The 16,897-nt window shown below is 47.2% G+C and overlaps 1 protein-coding gene across 2 annotated transcripts in view; it reads left to right on the forward strand.

The window, feature by feature from the left end:
- The window catches only part of GORASP2 (golgi reassembly stacking protein 2), a 547,667-nt gene that overhangs the window by 260,486 nt on the left and 270,284 nt on the right, over positions 1-16,897 (forward strand). The window lies entirely within an intron of this gene.

Raw genomic sequence — 16,897 nt, forward strand, 5'->3', positions numbered from 1 at the left:
CACGGGTTCTTTCGTCTGGCATTAGCTCTGGGATTTGGAATTTAAAGATCTTGCAAGCCATTTCCAGTCTCTCTTTTGTTCTGTTGGAACAGGACTGCTCGAGGAGACCACTCCCGAAGTATCGACCCCACTTGATCCATTTATCGTAATACTGATGTTATCCATGGAGCCGAGCATGAGAACTGGATGGTTATCAACAAAAAGGACACCTTATTTGGACGAGGCTCCAAAGTTTCACTTAGTGTCTGACGTTCAAATGTCGAATTAGCTGTTCCCAACGACAACTCGACAGGTTAGGAGTACTGTTGCTCCCTGGATGAGGGCCTTTGGGAACCACTAGGCCTTTTCACTGGTGTGGGAGATGTCAAGGACTCGCTGGCTTTCTTTGGCGGTTCCTCCTTGATTTTATATATTTCAAATCCCAATGAAAGAAGCGCATCTGTAGTGTCCAAGATGGTGCCAGCAATGATGTTTGAAGCTAAATGCAGCACCACCTTGTTGTTACACTTCATCAGGGAACTCAACAATGTTTATATCCCATGATCCCAGAGCCCGTAGACGCAGAATGTGATGTCATAATTTTATTACATTAGTGTGATTCAAAATCAGTTTGTCACACGAGTCTATCCTCTCCAGCATAATCCTGGGCGGTGTTTTTGGATTCCTGTCTTTTTCCATTATCCGCACCGAACTTAGTATGGCAGTCTTACCAACTGATTTCATTAATTGCTTTTCCAAGTTCAGATTTATTGGGATTTTTGTTGAGGATCTTGAACTATCTAAAGGATCACTCTCTCCTTCAACTCATACTCCCTCTAGAGAAGGATGAGTTGTTTTCAAGATGCCTGCAAGGTTCCTTTGCAAAGATTCCGTTATGAGATTTCTTTTTTCTTGCATCTTAATGAACACTGGGCTTTTTAAGGCTTGCTCAGGTGGCAATATTGCCGGCATCATTGGTATTATTGAGCATGTTCTACCACTATTAGCGACCCTCTGGGAGTGTGACAATGTTTTTGGTCGCGGTGGCATGCTACTCTCATTATTCGCAATAGTCCCATCTGTAGGGGCTTTTGCTATAGCAATTCTACGCACTTCATCCTGATTGCGTATGCTGGGATCGTTGGTTCTCCGTGACACGGAGCCATTGTCTATACTTTCATCTCCAATTGAGTCCTCATAGACTGATAAGTCCAGCAAGTCTTCCGGAATATTAGGTTCAGCGCCATCGCTAAGAACCACCACATCCTCATGTGCAGTAACAGGAAGGACTTTTGGGATATTTACACTCCGATTCGTGGATGTCTGCGAAGTTGAATGCTCGATCTCCGCATTCTCTGTTATGCGTATTACTTTAATGTTTCTCAAAAATGTGCGTGCCCCGCTTGTTTGTATCTTCTTATGACCTGGAGGATTTTTGGTCTTCTTCAATTGAGGCTGCTGTTGACGTTTTTGTTTTAGAGGTTCCTTAGCCATGTGTATTGCACCATTAAAGATCGAGAAAACGTCTGTTGTTCTAGTGCTTCCAACTACAGGAATATCACAGGTGAGGTTAGTCACTGGCGACTGGGTTTGTGTTACGGAGGAGCCTGCAGCTTGTTTGTCCAGACAACATGCACTCCTAGCTTGATGAAAAGCTGTATTAAATGAAATCTCAGCTGCGTTTTGTTCCGGAAAGTTTCCAAGATCAGAGTCACCTGTAATTGGTGGCGTAGGATCCATTTTTGGATCCTCGGTTACTGATCTATTCTCCAGCACGTGTGCTGTAGGAACCGATTTTACTATTTCTGCTGGTTTGTTGGTATTAACAGCCTTGCTACTAACAAGAGACACAGAATGACATTGTAAAGTGGCAGTATCCACACCCAACGCAGTCATTTGTGACAAAGGCTTATTGTTAGATAATTGAGTTGAAACTTCATTCACTAAGCCTGTGGTCTTTAAGTGGTGAAGTTGATTGCTCACTGGTATTTCTGTCTGGGTATTGCGAAAAGGGGCCAACGCCTCTTTTGCCACTTCGGCAAATAATTTTTTATCAATGGTGTCATTTCGGTTCTGTTCACTTGCCGAAGAAGGTGCTGCCATCAGCTTCTTAGTAGCCTTGTCCTGTCTTATGTAGCTCTTCAAGATGCACTCGTTTCGAATTCATCAAAGCTACTAAGGTCGTTAAGTCCTTTGTAGTATCATTAAGAGATTCATAAAGTTTAGTGACTGGTGCCAGCGAGATTGCCATTGAAGAGATCAAAACTGCTTGTATCTCGTTGGTAGTCACATATTTGCATGGAGATGCGCAAACACCATTCTTGTTCCTTACTTCCTCAATGGGTCGTGAACTCCGAAAGCCAGCTGGATTAAATCTCCTTATTTTTGGAAACGGCCGGTCCACAAAGGAGGAGTCAGTCGATGTACTGTCTTCAAGATTTGATTCTGTACTGGATAGTTGGTAGGATTTTTTTGTGGATCGATGGTGATTTTGGAAATGAGCCTTCAGGTTAACATTGTTTTTTGAACATTTGTTGGGGACCCCAGAGTGTTTTGAGCATGATCGCCATTCGGTCTGCAAATAGGCGCATTATTGCTGCGTCTCGCACGTTTATAATTCACACTCTGCCATATATCTTCATTAGCATCTGTTAATTTAGTACTGTTTCTTTTTAACGATGTTTTCACAGGGGAGTCCTTTTTGGAATTTGCCTCTTGCACGTGATTTACAGTGCGTGCTTTATTAATGGAAAGCAGATTTTGTAAGACGTTATTTACCACGTCTAATGAATTTCGCCTGTTACATAGCACTTCACCTGGCAGCAATAGATCATATTGGGTGCTCATGTGTTTGAGTGTAGAACTGACTTTCAATATAGGCAACTCAATAGAATTGGATACCGGGTGTAAAGACAACAACAGTTCTGTATTGAACACCTCATCGTCATTCTCATCCTGATTCTCATCCCGATTGACAGGCATATGGCTCTCCATAGATGGCGCTACAGTCTCAGAGTAGAGACTCGAGACTCCCGAAGCACGGCAACTTCGTGCGCAGCTAGCACCAACGCGTCCACAACCAGATCCAACCCGGTGTGACCGTGAGCGGCTCCACACGGCAACGAGGCTCCGCTAGTCCGTGCTTCCGCGGCTCCATTGACCCCGCCATCCTCTACGCTGGGGCACCCACAAACCCCCGCGCACAAAGTACCCACAGCGGAATCCGGCCCGACGACATCAGCAACCAAGGAAGCCGCCATCAGAGCCAGCCCACACAATGACTCCAGCACTACGGGACGCCTGTCTCAGACTCATGCCACAGGTCTGCCATGGCAGCCCGCACAGGCGCAGGCCGGTACTCCCCGCGGCGTTCCCCCACCACAGAGGTAAGGAGAGGCAGTGAAGGCGCCGCTGGATCACCGCTATGAGATGCATTATGCGTGTAGTTGTTAGCAATGGAGGTATTCTTAATAGCAGTCGCGCTTCCCATGCTGCTGCAGGAAGTTGTTACATCTGAGTCTATGGGCAGTATAATTTCATGGGTTTCCAATATGGGAGAATTGTCATTTTCAGAGATACAAGAATAATAACGACTTACTTGGGCCTGTCTTAAGCGCCCAGCATCACATTCCTCAGGCCTTGCAGAACGCTTGGTTTGAGCTTGTGTCCGTGGTGAACTCATCACAGGTTCTGCTTGTTCCACTGTCCTGTGTGGCGGTCAGTTTAAGTTGTTACCAGGCGGCACGCGCCGCACTCGCCAAACAGGAAGCTCGCCCTTTCTCCTCAGGGCTTATGCCGCAAGGGCGTATGAGGCAGCCTTTTAAGGTCAGCTGTTTAGAGCCCTTGAGGGTACCTTAAAGGTACAGGCACAAGCACCTCAGAGCAGCAGCAGAGTCACAGAAAATAGATCTTCTCAATCCACTCGCCACAGCCAAACAGGAAGCTCGCCCTTTCTCCTCAGGGCTTATGCACACTTTTATTGCAAGTTCACACATATACTATGTATGAGATGAAAATAAGTTCTTTGAACGCACACAATAGAGCATAGTGTAGGTATAAAAACAGTTTGTGCGCTGTAAAGACCAACTCTACTTTTAGCCCTACTTTTTCCAACTCTTGTTGTTCAATAAACACCCTTGAACACCCTTCACTTGTGATGCCATGCCTCCCTTACAGTTCTGTTATATTAGAAAACTAAGTGAAACAGAACTTTTTAAACAGTATGTATTACAAGGGTTCTCCACAAAAGATCTCTTCTAATATATTGCTGTTACCAAAAATAGTAAAATAAGATGCTTTTTGATGAGACTGAGCTTTGACCAGCTCCCCAGTGCTGTACATCTGGGTGCTTGGAAAAAGATCCCATGGGCAGAAAGACTCTGTAGATGTTGTCAGTTAGCCGTGGAAGCGATTAGGCATCTACTCACTTCTTGTAATGAGTTGGGATTAATATATTGTAAAGCGTATAGAAATCAATTCATAACATTAACAGCATTGTTACAGATCAATTTTGAGCTATGGTTTTTTCAGGAGTAATCACTTTTTTAAATGCTGCCATTTACTGTATTTGGGTTTTGTTAGAGAAAAGAGATTTTAAATGAACAACTAACTTGTATGGATGACCGTGAGAAGGTTTTGTGCTATTAACTATTGTTAATAGTTAATTCTAGATTCCTTCATCACTTTCTTTCCCCTGCTGTGGACTGAGTGAGGCTCTCCTGAGCTCCTGCAGCCCTCTCACTGCCTTAAAGCGACCACAAGACCGCGCGCAATGCTCGGGTAAGCCTCAGCAATATTAACATCTGTATTCTGTCAGTCGCGCCGACTTCAGCCTTTTTGTTCTGAAAATTATGCAATTTGGAGGGCAGCTGGAGGATTGCACAAAAGGAATCCCTGAATTACTTGGGACCCACTTCCTGGGTTTTTCGAACTTCTACATCTTTTAAAATACATCCTCGCTGCTTTTGGCCATTCCATGATGGCTGCACTGGAACTGCCTGGACCAATGTGCCTGGCTCCCCTGCCCCCACCCAATTGGTTGCCTTGGCCTTGATAGGCCAATCGGAGCATCCGGGAGGAGGGAGCCGGCCCAGCTGTACGAAGGCCAACATCGAAGGCCCCTGTCTGCTCCCTGTCCGCTACCAGAACGCTACTTCAGATTTTCTTGTCACCCCTGCACTCGAACTTCCTTGATGCTGCAACCTTACTGTAGTATGAAATCTGTACGTCCATAACACTCCTCCAGAACTATGGGCTCATTCCCTCCTCTGGACACGTTTCTACCCACTTTTTCCCTCAGCTTCCTTCTCTGTTTGTCCCCCATGTTTGCACTTCTGATTACACTGCATGTTCACCCCCACTGCTAGCTTTTAAATCTGGTTGCTATTCACATTTGGCTGTGTTTTCATACATTTAGCTTGGTTTCAAATTTGGCTGTGTTTTCATGCATTTAGCGTAGTTGTAGTCCTCTTTATTGCCTATCCTTGCCTCTCGTTCTCTCCTTTTCTCTACCCCCCCTGAGGCCTGTATGCTTGCCTGTTTTATCTCGCCCCCTCCCCCTGTGGTATTCTTGTGATGTCTGTATGCCTGCCTGTTGTGTTTTGCCCCCCTGGTGTTTCCGTGAGAAGTCTTATTGATTCTTTCTTCTTGCTGTCCCCTCATCTCTCCTCACTATATCCTTAGCACTTTATCAGAAATTGCGCCTGAGCTGTATGTTTTCTCCTCCCTCTCCAGCACTATCTGAAATGTCAGCAGGCCGATTACGATAGTTAATTTCACATTCTTAATGTATCAAGGACTTGTAAGAATGTCACTGTATTCTCCCTTGTTCCCCTCCCTGCCTTGAAGCACTTTGAAACACACTGTGTATAGGCGCTATATAAATAATCAATCAATGTACGCCCCATACCTTGTGGTAGACACTTTACATATAGACTTGAGATAGGCAGTGAAGAGAACCCTGACTGTATACACATACAGTAATACCATAAAGGTATTATGCTCCAAGTAAGAAAACCTGCGTAGCAAGTAATGATACTGTGTTTTCAAGATTTAGGTATGTTGTACAGGTTGAACATTTCTGTCTAATAAATCAGGGGTAGTTGCTAAAAATCGCAGTTTTGGTTGGAAAACCTCCACGTACCCTAGGGGGACCCAGGAATGTCACTTTTCAGGTAAGAACCTTAGAATGTAATTTGTAATAATGGTTTGTGTTGGAGAAAGTGCTGCATAGATAAAGACGAGACCAAACATGTAGGCAGTACCGTGATTATGATGAAAAGCTAGGTAAGTCCCATTTGTCCCCCACCAGTGCAGAGAAAGCAGCAACCTACTCTACGCAACGGCAGAGAAGACCCTAAAGGGAGATCCAGTACTGGGGTTGAGACCTAACAGCCCCAGGAAGGTAGCACCGCATGATTTGGATCAAGACAATTGCCAAATGTGGGTCAGAGGTTCTTTCAAAACCCAACGATCAGACTATGTGGATACCTGGAGGGAATATCTGGAATAACGCACCATCCTAGAGGGCCAGAGGTTGGTAGGTACAGTGGAAGTTCCTGAAAAGACAGCTCCATAATGGCGATGCAACCTGATGAGTTGAAAACCAACTCGATGGATAGAATTTTCTAAAATAATATTTTTAAAAGCAATTGAGAAACTTTATGTAAGGTGTTTCTCTTTTGCTTCTGTATGAAGGGGTGAACAGTAACATGTAGGAGACCTGAGCATGGGATATTTACATCTTACTGCACACATGTGCTAATGAAAACCCAGGGGGTTGATCGAGGAACGCTCACGTGAAGAACTATGGCAGACCTCAATAATTGCAGGCTGTCGTGCGGGGAATTTGGCCCTCTCCTAGGGTAGGTCAGCCCTGACGACTGACAGTTGTACTGGTGCACCTGATTAAATAAACAATCTTGTTTCATTTAATAAGATTGATCAGCTTTTGTTTATATGACTGAATTTGTGTAACGGAATCTCTGTATAACATGTGGAATATTCCACCCCTGTGCCCTTAGAGGGGGCGCTCTCCATTCAATACATGAAATAAATAAATACTTTACATGACATCATTCCATTACTTTAGATAATAAATAGTTAAATAGCATCAATTGGGTCACCTGGGCAGAATGGTTGTTGGGCGCACTTTCATTCACATTTGACAAATAAATAACTAAATAGCATCAGTTCTGTACTCTTGGAGGATGGGTGTTGGGCGCAAGTTCATTCACATTTGACAAATAGCATCAGTTCTGTACTCTGGGAGGATGGGTGTTGGCCACAAGTTCATTCACATTTGACAAATGATTAAATAGCATCAGTTGGGTACTCTGGGCGGATGGGTGTTGGGCGCAAGTTCATTCACATTTGACAAATAATTAAATAGCGGATCTCCTGGTTACCCTTTCGGTCACCATATAACTCGTAATGTACCCTGTGTCCCTTTTGGAGTACTGGCCTCCTCTCACCTAGTAATCGCAATAGGCAACACCAAAACCCTTAGGACTACGGATAGCTGCAGACTACCACACAGGCTCACAACACCTTGGGCGAAGACAAAACAATCGGTCACAAATACATGGGATCTTACGTAATCACTACTCCTTGGCCTGTGAGGTGTGTAGTCGGTCTTGGGTGAGCATCAACAGTTACCTAAAGACACTTCTTAGTTGCTGATGCCAATATATGCGGCGGGTGAGAGAAATGGCATCCGTCTTGCCTTAACCCTAAAAAAAAAAAAATAAATAAATAAAAAAAAAACTAGGGTTAAGTCAAACCAAGCCAAAAGAATGCCCTGTGATAAACATGTCCTCCCTCACTTCATTATCTCATGTAGTGTGAGCCACTACTCAACTAGGCCGTGCAACATGGGAGGGCGGGGGGGGCAATGTGAGGGAAAAACAACCCCTGGTCCTGATTGCCGACTATCGTTTCTCCTCTTATGTCTCTCTCCAGATTCCTGCACGGCCTAGATCTCCCTCGGCTGAGGAAAGAACGTGGCAATAAACCCACCGAGGCGGGGGTCTGATGAAAATCAGAAACGGGGCCACTGCCCTCTGGAGAAAAGAGAGATGCGGCCCGAGGGGGAAGGGGGGGGAATTACACCAACCCTCCAAACTACCTCTAAAGCTATACTCGAACTGTCTCCTGAGGAGGACAACCCAACGCTGAACTGAGTTGAAACACCATGGCCGCAGCTATGTGAGGCTATCTGTAAGATTGGCCTAGTGTTCTCTCAGAGCCGCCTTGTACCCAACACAGACGGGCTGGTTTATAAACAAACCCCACGTGTGCGTAGTATTTACGACACACAGTATACTGGGCCCCTCTCCCACCCTCCCCACTCCTGCCTTGACAGCTGCTACAACACACTGCGAGAGGGCCGCCAGGCTCTGTCCCTCATGGCTGCGCCAGTACTAGAGGGCAGCACAAGCCCACATTTTCTCCCTCAGATATGCGCCCGTACACCCCCTCAACCCTAGGTAGGGGAGAGAGAACTGCCATCCTGGAGGTTGGACGGCCTCCAGGGCATAAAATGAGCAGTGGTATAGGTTTTCTGATCAAATGGACACTTGTGTAGCAAAGTTAGCTATTTAAGTTACCACTTCAATGAAAGCACAGCTCGCCCTGCATTCCTCTTGCCCACAGTGCTCTCTTCACACTCATTCCTCTGTTCACTTCTTCAAGTGCTAATGGAGAGAAAGTGCAGCAGTAATAATCTCCTGCACTCTTCACTGCCAAAGCATAATTCACTGCCAAAGGCATAATGTGTGGGTGTAAAAAGCAAGAATTTATTTTTATTTTTCAAATAATTGCAAACCTGAAGTAATTGGGATGATGATTTTATTCAAATACCAGTATGTGTCAACATAATATTTCTTTCAAAGACATTCATGCAATTCCATTCCTAAAATGTAAGTTGTTGCCTAGTGCATAATTACTGTATTGATACTGTAAAACACTGCATCATCTCCATGCTTTAGAGTAAAGTTTAGGTTAGTGTAACAAAATGTAATAGTGTCAACTATATTTCATTTTGTTGCAGAAGATGTATCATATTGACCAGTGAACACTTTTGAAAATGTACATGATCAACTGCTTTTGATGGCAAGCATAGTTCTGTAACCTGCAGGTTGTAATCATCTTGTAATTGGTGCTTAACCCATGAGCGAATCCATACTCCTTGACATTGTTTATGATCACCCACAAACTACAATATTCCAACTAGTTTGCCCAGTTCTCTGCCTGCAACGCAATCCACCCTGCTTAGACTGTCTTTCCTCTAACATAATGAATACACAAAGTGAACTAGATGCTTAAGCGAAGTAGTAATTCATAGTCTCAACAAACTAGATCCATCCTACCAGTCATTCATCATAGATGGAAATATCATTAAGGTCTCTAAAGACACAAAAACATTAGGTTTCTATCTTGACGCCACTCTGTCACTGTCACGACAAACAAATGCAGTTAGATCAGCCTCTGCTTTTCATCTGTAAACTTATTGAAGCTTGCAGACCTTTTCTGACTACTCCTAACAGTATCACCTTAGCCAGAACACTCATCATGTCGAAATATTGATTATTGTAGTGCCCTCTACCTAGGAACTAGTCAAGGGAACTTGAATAAACTACAAATCACCCAGAACAACGGCATCAGGTCAGCGTTAAACATTCCCAAAAACCACCACATTTCTGAAGCCAGAATTAATCTACACTTACCTGTCAAGCAGAGAATCTCACTAAAACACTTGCCCTCACTCACAAATGCCTGGCTAAAAAGCCCCCCCCCTACCTCTGCAACCGACTCTCCCTCCACACTTCCACCCGACCTCAAAGAACCGCCCAGACCCACTGCCTATTGATCCCAAGGTTCAAACATCAAAAAGCTGGTGGCGTGAGCTTCCCTGTTCTAACATCTAAGCTATGGCACACTCTCCCTGCTACCGTCAGATCTGAGGACTCATTTAACACCTTCAAGTTGAAAACGAAATCATGGCTCCTTGCTCAGAACTGAGACATCCCGCTATTGCTCCATGCACCACAGTTCTCAGTCGCCTGCTTCTGCCTCTGACTCCTTGTTAATGTGATGGCATATTCTACTAGCCAAACTTTGTAAGACTATGACCATCTTCTATTCTCCCTGTCATATTCTGATCCCAATGCAATGAACCCTGCTCGTTTTACGTATCTGCCTTTATATCTTATCACTTCAACTAATGCTGTAAATACTTGTCTGAGGTTTGTTAATCTGCTTAGAATCACATGCTGTGCATAGTCCGACATCCAGTGGTCACTGCGGAGTATTGCATATTGTTTTTCGTAGTCGAAAAGGGGACGTCGACAAGGCATGCCTGTAACACTAGCCCTATAGTGACGTGCAGTGTACCCACAATCCCTCACGTGTCGAGGTCCCTCAGATTGTTTTTTTCCACCCAGATATTGGTCGCATTAACGCAGAGCTCGTTCGAGAGAAATTGCAAAACATTTATTTGACACTTCGGTTGTTATTTCTTATACATTACATCAGATCCCTCCTTCGACGGCGAAGCTGTTTCACCGCTGATTAAGAACTTTGACGGCAGTGACTTAGACGGAGGCGATCCTTCGGTGCTGCCGAACACGTGGCCCGGCCTCGCCGGACTAACAGTGGGGAGAGTGGGGGTCGTGGGACATTTCTTTTTCTTCTAAGAATGCCTTTCTCTTTCACCCCCCCTTTCCTTTGGGGTCGTTATCACTTTTAATTGTATCCTCAGCTATAGCGAGGACTCCTTTTAGATTTTGCCCGCGCTGTAAGGGCAAATTCACATGGAAGGATAAGCACAAGCGGTGTAACCGTTGCTTACCCCTCGAGCACAACGAGGACGGCTGTGCGGCCTGTAAACTTCTTCGCCCAAAGACTTTAAAGGACCGCAGGGTCAAGAGCTGGGCAGCCTACGCTATGCTAGAGCTGATTGCTCACCTGCCACCGAGTGTGACGAGAACAGTGATAACCCGACCTCCGTTTCGGAGGTTGTAGACCTCTCTTGGGAGCGTACCCGCTCCTCAGCGTCTGTCCCTGGCCCCGACAAGTTCGGCTCACGCCCTACTTATGGGGATGAACACCCCAGCGACACTGACGAACACAGAAAACATAAACATAAGCACACAATCCATGGCACTTCTTCGTCAAAGATGAAGAAAGCCCTAGCACCAACGGAGACGCCGGGCCTACCGGCGTCCTCCACCGACCGTAATGGTCGCAAGCCCTCCCCGTCACCGCAGACGCGACTAGCGACTGGGCTACCTGCAGACAAGGGTGCTACCACCAAAATGCCAGGTGACGCGCCTTGTAAGAGTGCGACCGTCGCCGAAAGAGACTCTGCACCGCCCAACACGACGCCAGACCAACCCTTGACAGAGAAATTAATCACCAAGAGCTTGGCTCGTATAGTTTCCACTGACGGCCAGAGAAAGATGGCGAGTGATACGCCGAACCCCGCTCACAAGGCCAGGGAGACGCTGAGAATGCCGGAAGGGAGGCAGGGACCGCTCCCGCCGTCGAAGGAAGGCCCTACCCTACGAGAAGGTTTCTCAGAAGGCAAAGGGAGTTTAGTTTATCCTCGACGTTATGGGACAGATCTAGACGGCTACAGGCGGAGGAGCTTCCCTTTACGCCTCCAGACCGTTCTGGGTTACCACATTGGACATTTGAGAGATTCCAATCATGTATGGACAAGCTGGATAGATTTATGTCCACTCCTGAACATAAAACACCCAGGAGGCCAAGAGAGGTACTTCATGAAGACCCCAGGGCTAAATATCCTAGACTATTTAACCCCCTTCAAGAGGAGGTTAATACTTATGAGCTCACTAAAGAAGACTCTCACTTCCAAGAGGATGAAGAGTTCTTAAATAGTGAAGACCAACAGAACCTCGAAGAAGGTGGTTTTGAGGAAAACCCTGACATGGGTGTGGGAGGGCTTCGAAGAAGACCCAGATGAAGGCGGCTCACAGCCTTGGCAGTCTCCAACAGCGTCCACGGACCCTGAGATCCTGAACCTTCCCTCTCCTCAAACCACACCGGTCAGGAACCTGTCACCTATAGATGACCAACCCACTTTCAACGCGCTACTACGGAAAGCAGCAGCGCACTTTGAAATTGAAACTGGGGAAATACTCCCGATATTGATTTTGTAGAAAAAATCATTAAGGAAAAACCTGCCACTAGCCAGACCATTCCCCTCCTCGCCTCAGTTAAGAGACGAATCATCCCATCGCTGTCTACACCTGCGTTGGTTAGAGGGGTCAACCCAAGAATTGAAAAACTGTTTACTCCCTCTCATCGGACCCATTATACATTAAGGGTCACTCAATACCAGATTCCTTGGTAGTAACTACCACAAGGAAAAGGGCAGGGGTTCCACTATCAACTAGTGAAGCACTGCCAGACAGGGAAGGAAAGAAACTCTACGCCCTGAGTAGGAGAATTACAGCCTCAGCAGCTTTTTCCACCAGATTTGCCAATAACAATACCTTACATGGGTATCACTGGTCAGGCTCTGGCATGGCTGACTTCTTTCCTTTCCGGTCGACCCTCCCAGGTCCAAATGGGCTCCTTCCTCTCTGACATCTTTTTCTCCACCTGTGGTGTCCCCCAGGGTTCCAACCTCTCTCCCTGGCTTTTCAACCAGTATCTGGCACTCCTTGCCCACCGCATCGCCGCTCTCTGCCCCTACTTCCAGTGCTATGCAGACGATACCCAGCTCATTTTCAGGCTACCCTCGGCCTCCTCCTCTCCTTCCCTCATCTCCGACTGTCTGTCTGCTATCCAGGAATGGTGTGCCGCCAATGACCTCTGCCTCAACGCCAGTAAGACTGAGATTCTACTCATCGGCACACCCACTCCCTCCTTCCCTGCAGCTCTCTGGCCGGCCTCCCTTGGCCCCCTTCCTGCCCCTACCTGCAAGGCTAAAAACCTCAGGGTCATCTTCGACTCCACACTCTCCTTCTCTCCTCATATATCTGACGTCTCTAAGAAGTCACACTACCAGCTGCACCTCCTCAGAGGTATTCTTCCCTTGCTCTCCTTCCCCCAGAAGCTCACTGTCTCCCGAGCCCTGGTTCTCTCAAGGCTGGACTACTGTAACAGCCTCTATCTTAATCTGCCTGCCTCCACTCTCCGCCCTCTGCAACTTATCCAGAACAGAACTGCGAGACTTGTCCTTGGCCTCAAGCCCAGGGACCGTATCTCTCCAGGACTGAAATCCCTTCACTGGCTCCCAGTGGCTGCGAGGATTAAGTTCAAAACCCTCTGCATTGTCCACAAGGCCTTCTGGGGCCTGGGACCTAAATACCTTCAACTCTCTCTTCCTAAATATCTTCCTTCACGAGCCCTTCGCTCATCCGTCTCCAACTCCCTCATGGTCAGCCGCTTCTCGAAGCAACGAGCTGGGGGTAGATCTCTCTCCGCAGCAGGGGCCTCCCTCTGGAACAGCCTTCCTGCCTCCCAGAAACTTGAGGAGAACCATCTCCGGTTCCGGAAGCACCTCAAAACCTTCCTCTTCGCTTCTGCCTTCTCTCTCCCTCTCCCCTGCTAAACCTGCTTAACTCCCCACTGAATTCAGCACTAAACCTGCATCTGGGCCACTCTCAGCAACCTCGGTCCAGGGCCCAGCCACTCTCCACTTGCACTGCCTCCCTGGCTCCCCCTGCACTGTGGGACTGTCACTGTACCCTACAGCCCCCTTCCCAGCACTTGCTCTGCACTTAGCTCGCACTTGCCACCAGCTGGCCCTTTTTATTTATTATTTATTAATTATTATTTTTTACGCTACTTAGCTTGTACTGCACTTTCCCCCCCACCTCCTCCCCCTGCACTTCCTCCTTTTCCCCTTACCTCTGCACTTGCGCGATCTGAATGACACCTGGCCTAGTAGGATCGTTTGTCTGTCTTCCCCTTGTTTCCCTCCCTCCCTGCCTCGTCGCGCCTTGAAACACTTGTGTATAGGCGCGTTACAAATACCATATCATATCATATCATTACTGGCAAGTTATGCTGATGCCCAATGGGGGAAGTTAGGCCAAGACCTTAAGGAAGTCCCTGAGCCCTTACGAACACGCTTGTTAACCACTGTAACGGAAGGAACTGTTAACCAGAGCATCATTAAAAACACACTTAATGCTGCAGAAACGGCTGGCCGTTCTTTAGTCCAGGGGATACTTCTGAAGCGTCATGTCTGGCTCCGGAACTCAGGTTTTAAGCCAGAGACCCAGGCGTCACTCATAAACAAACCAATCAAGGATTCTAACCTCTTTGGGAAAGCGGTGGACGACGTACTGGAGACCGCTAAGGAGTTCGACACCCTAAAGACTTTAGACCAGATCGCAAGGCCTCCCAGTAAGCGAGGATTCGGCAACAAATACTTTTTTCGAGGCAAACATCAACAACAACAACAGCAGTACACTGCAGGCAACTGGTCTTCTACTCAGGGAACCAGTGGCCAATACACTCAAGGAGGACAACGCCGTGGCAAGGGTAGAGGTCGGGGCCCCACTCCCAGAGGTTCCCCGGCTACCAACACCAAATGACACATCACCGGTCGGGGGGGCAGTTAACATCTTTCCTACCAGCATGGGAGGGAATAACATCAGACCGCTGGGTATTGTCAACTATAGCCCGCGGTTACTGCATAGAATTCAGTTGGTCCCCCACGTACAGACCCCCAAGGGGACGACGCCTATCACCGGAGCAGCTCGCCATCCTTCTTCAAGAAGTGGAACTGCTGCTACTAAAAGGAGAAATAGAGGTCATGCCTCTATCACAGGTAATGGAAGGTATTTATTCAGTGTACTTCCTTGTACCCAAAAAGGACTTAACCATGCGCCCTGTATTAGATCTGCGTCCAGAGAACAAATGTGTTAAACCTCAAAACTTTTGCATGGTGACCTTACAGGAAGTAATCCCCCTGCTTTCACAGGGAGATTACATGACAACACTGGATATGAAAGATGCATACTTTCATATTTTAATGTTGCCAGCGCACAGAAAATACTTCAGGTTCATGATGGAGGGCAAACACTACCAGTTCAGAGTGCTACACTTCGGCATAGCATCAGTGCCGAGGGTATTCACAAAAGTACTGGCATGGGCAGCGGCCCACCTGCGCAGGTTGTCCATCCCAGTATACCCTTACCTTGACGATTGGCTCATAACTCGGGATTCTTACGAGACATGCTTCTCAAATACCCAAAAGACTGTAGACCTTTTGTTCCATCTGGGCTTCTCCATCGAGAAGAAGTCCAGCCTAGACCCCAGCCAGATCAAACAATTCCTAGGGGCTCTAATTTGAACAAAGGACGGCCTCGTCTTCCCCTCCAACGAGAGGGTCCAAAATATGCTGTTTCAGATCCCTCAATATGTGGCCGGTCGAGAGGTGACGGTACGCAAAGCAATGCGTTTGCTAGGAATGATGGCGTCATGTATATATTTGGTACCTCGCGCGCCTGCGCCCTATGCAAGAGTGGCTCAACCGCCAGTGGTGTCAGGCCAGCGGACAATGGGACGATCTAGTGGTGCTCTTGCAGGCCTTGGTTCTCTCGCTACGGTGGTGGTCGAAGGAAAACCTTGTAATAGGGAAACCATTCGCCACCCCTGCAGTGGAAGCCACTCTAACCACAGATGCATCCCTCACAGGATGGGGGGCTCACCTATCCCATCAGACTGCACATGGAGTTTGGACTCCGAGTGTAGCGTCCAAATACATAAACTTGCTGGAACTGCTAGCGGACTTCAAAGCACTGAAGGCTTTCCAGGCACACCTGCAAGGGAAGACAGTGATGGTCCTCACAGACAGCACCACAGCCATGTACTACCTGAACAAGCAAGGGGGCACTCACTCTCCAGGACTGTCCAAGCTGTCCCAGAACATCTGGAAGTGGGCTCTCAAACACAACATGTTCCTGTTGTCACAACATGTACCAGGGGAACTCAATCTACTAGCATACGAACTCAGTAGCGACTTCCCTCTGCCCGGAGAGCACGAATGGCGGTTATGAGAAGACATCGTCTTCGACGTTTTCACACAATGGAGATTCCCAGAAATAGATCTATTCGCAACTCTGGAGAACTCCCAATGCCAAGATTACGCCTCCAGGTACCCCCAGAACCGATCCAAGGGGAACGGTCTCTGGATAACATGGTCAGGGAAATTTGTTTACGCTTTTCCCCCCCAACTCCCCTTCTCAACAAAATAGTGCACAAGATGCACCAGGAACCAGTCACCATGATACTAGTGGCCCCTATGTGGGCCCGGCAGCCATGGTTCGCTCACCTGATGGAGATGTCTCTATCTCCACCGGTGAAACTACCCTGCCCGTACAACATGCTGTCACAGGACGGGGGCAAGACGCTACACCCATGCCCACAGACCATGAACCTAGCAGCGTAGCTCCTGTGGTCATAGAATTTGGACATTTACAGCTCCCTCAAAGATGCATGGACATTCTTAGGGAGGCTAGGAAACCTAACACTCGTTACTGCTATTCTAGCAAGTGGAAGAGATTTGTCATCCGGTGTAGAGGTAAGAGCATCAACCCAGTTTACTGCTCTTCCACACAGATTGTTCTTCACCTTACTCACTTATTAGACTCAGGATTGGTCTTTAATTCTATAAAAGTTCATCTGGCTGCACTTACTGCATACACCACTTCTCAACACAAAGTGTCATGGTGGAAAGTCCCAGTTATGAAAGCCTTCATGGAGGGAGTAAAGAGGATACACCCTCTTATAGCTAACCCAGCTCCCGGATGGGACCTAAATGTGGTACTTACCAGGCTGATGGGCTCACCCTTTGAACCCATGCACAAAGCATCCCTTAAGAACCTCACTCTTAAAACTGCTTTCTTAATAGCTATCACCTCCATTAGGAGAGTGA

Source organism: Ambystoma mexicanum, chromosome 9 (genome assembly GCF_040938575.1).
Source record: "Ambystoma mexicanum isolate Mex_15411 chromosome 9, UKY_AmexF1_1, whole genome shotgun sequence".
Taxonomy (NCBI): Eukaryota; Metazoa; Chordata; class Amphibia; order Caudata; family Ambystomatidae; genus Ambystoma; species Ambystoma mexicanum.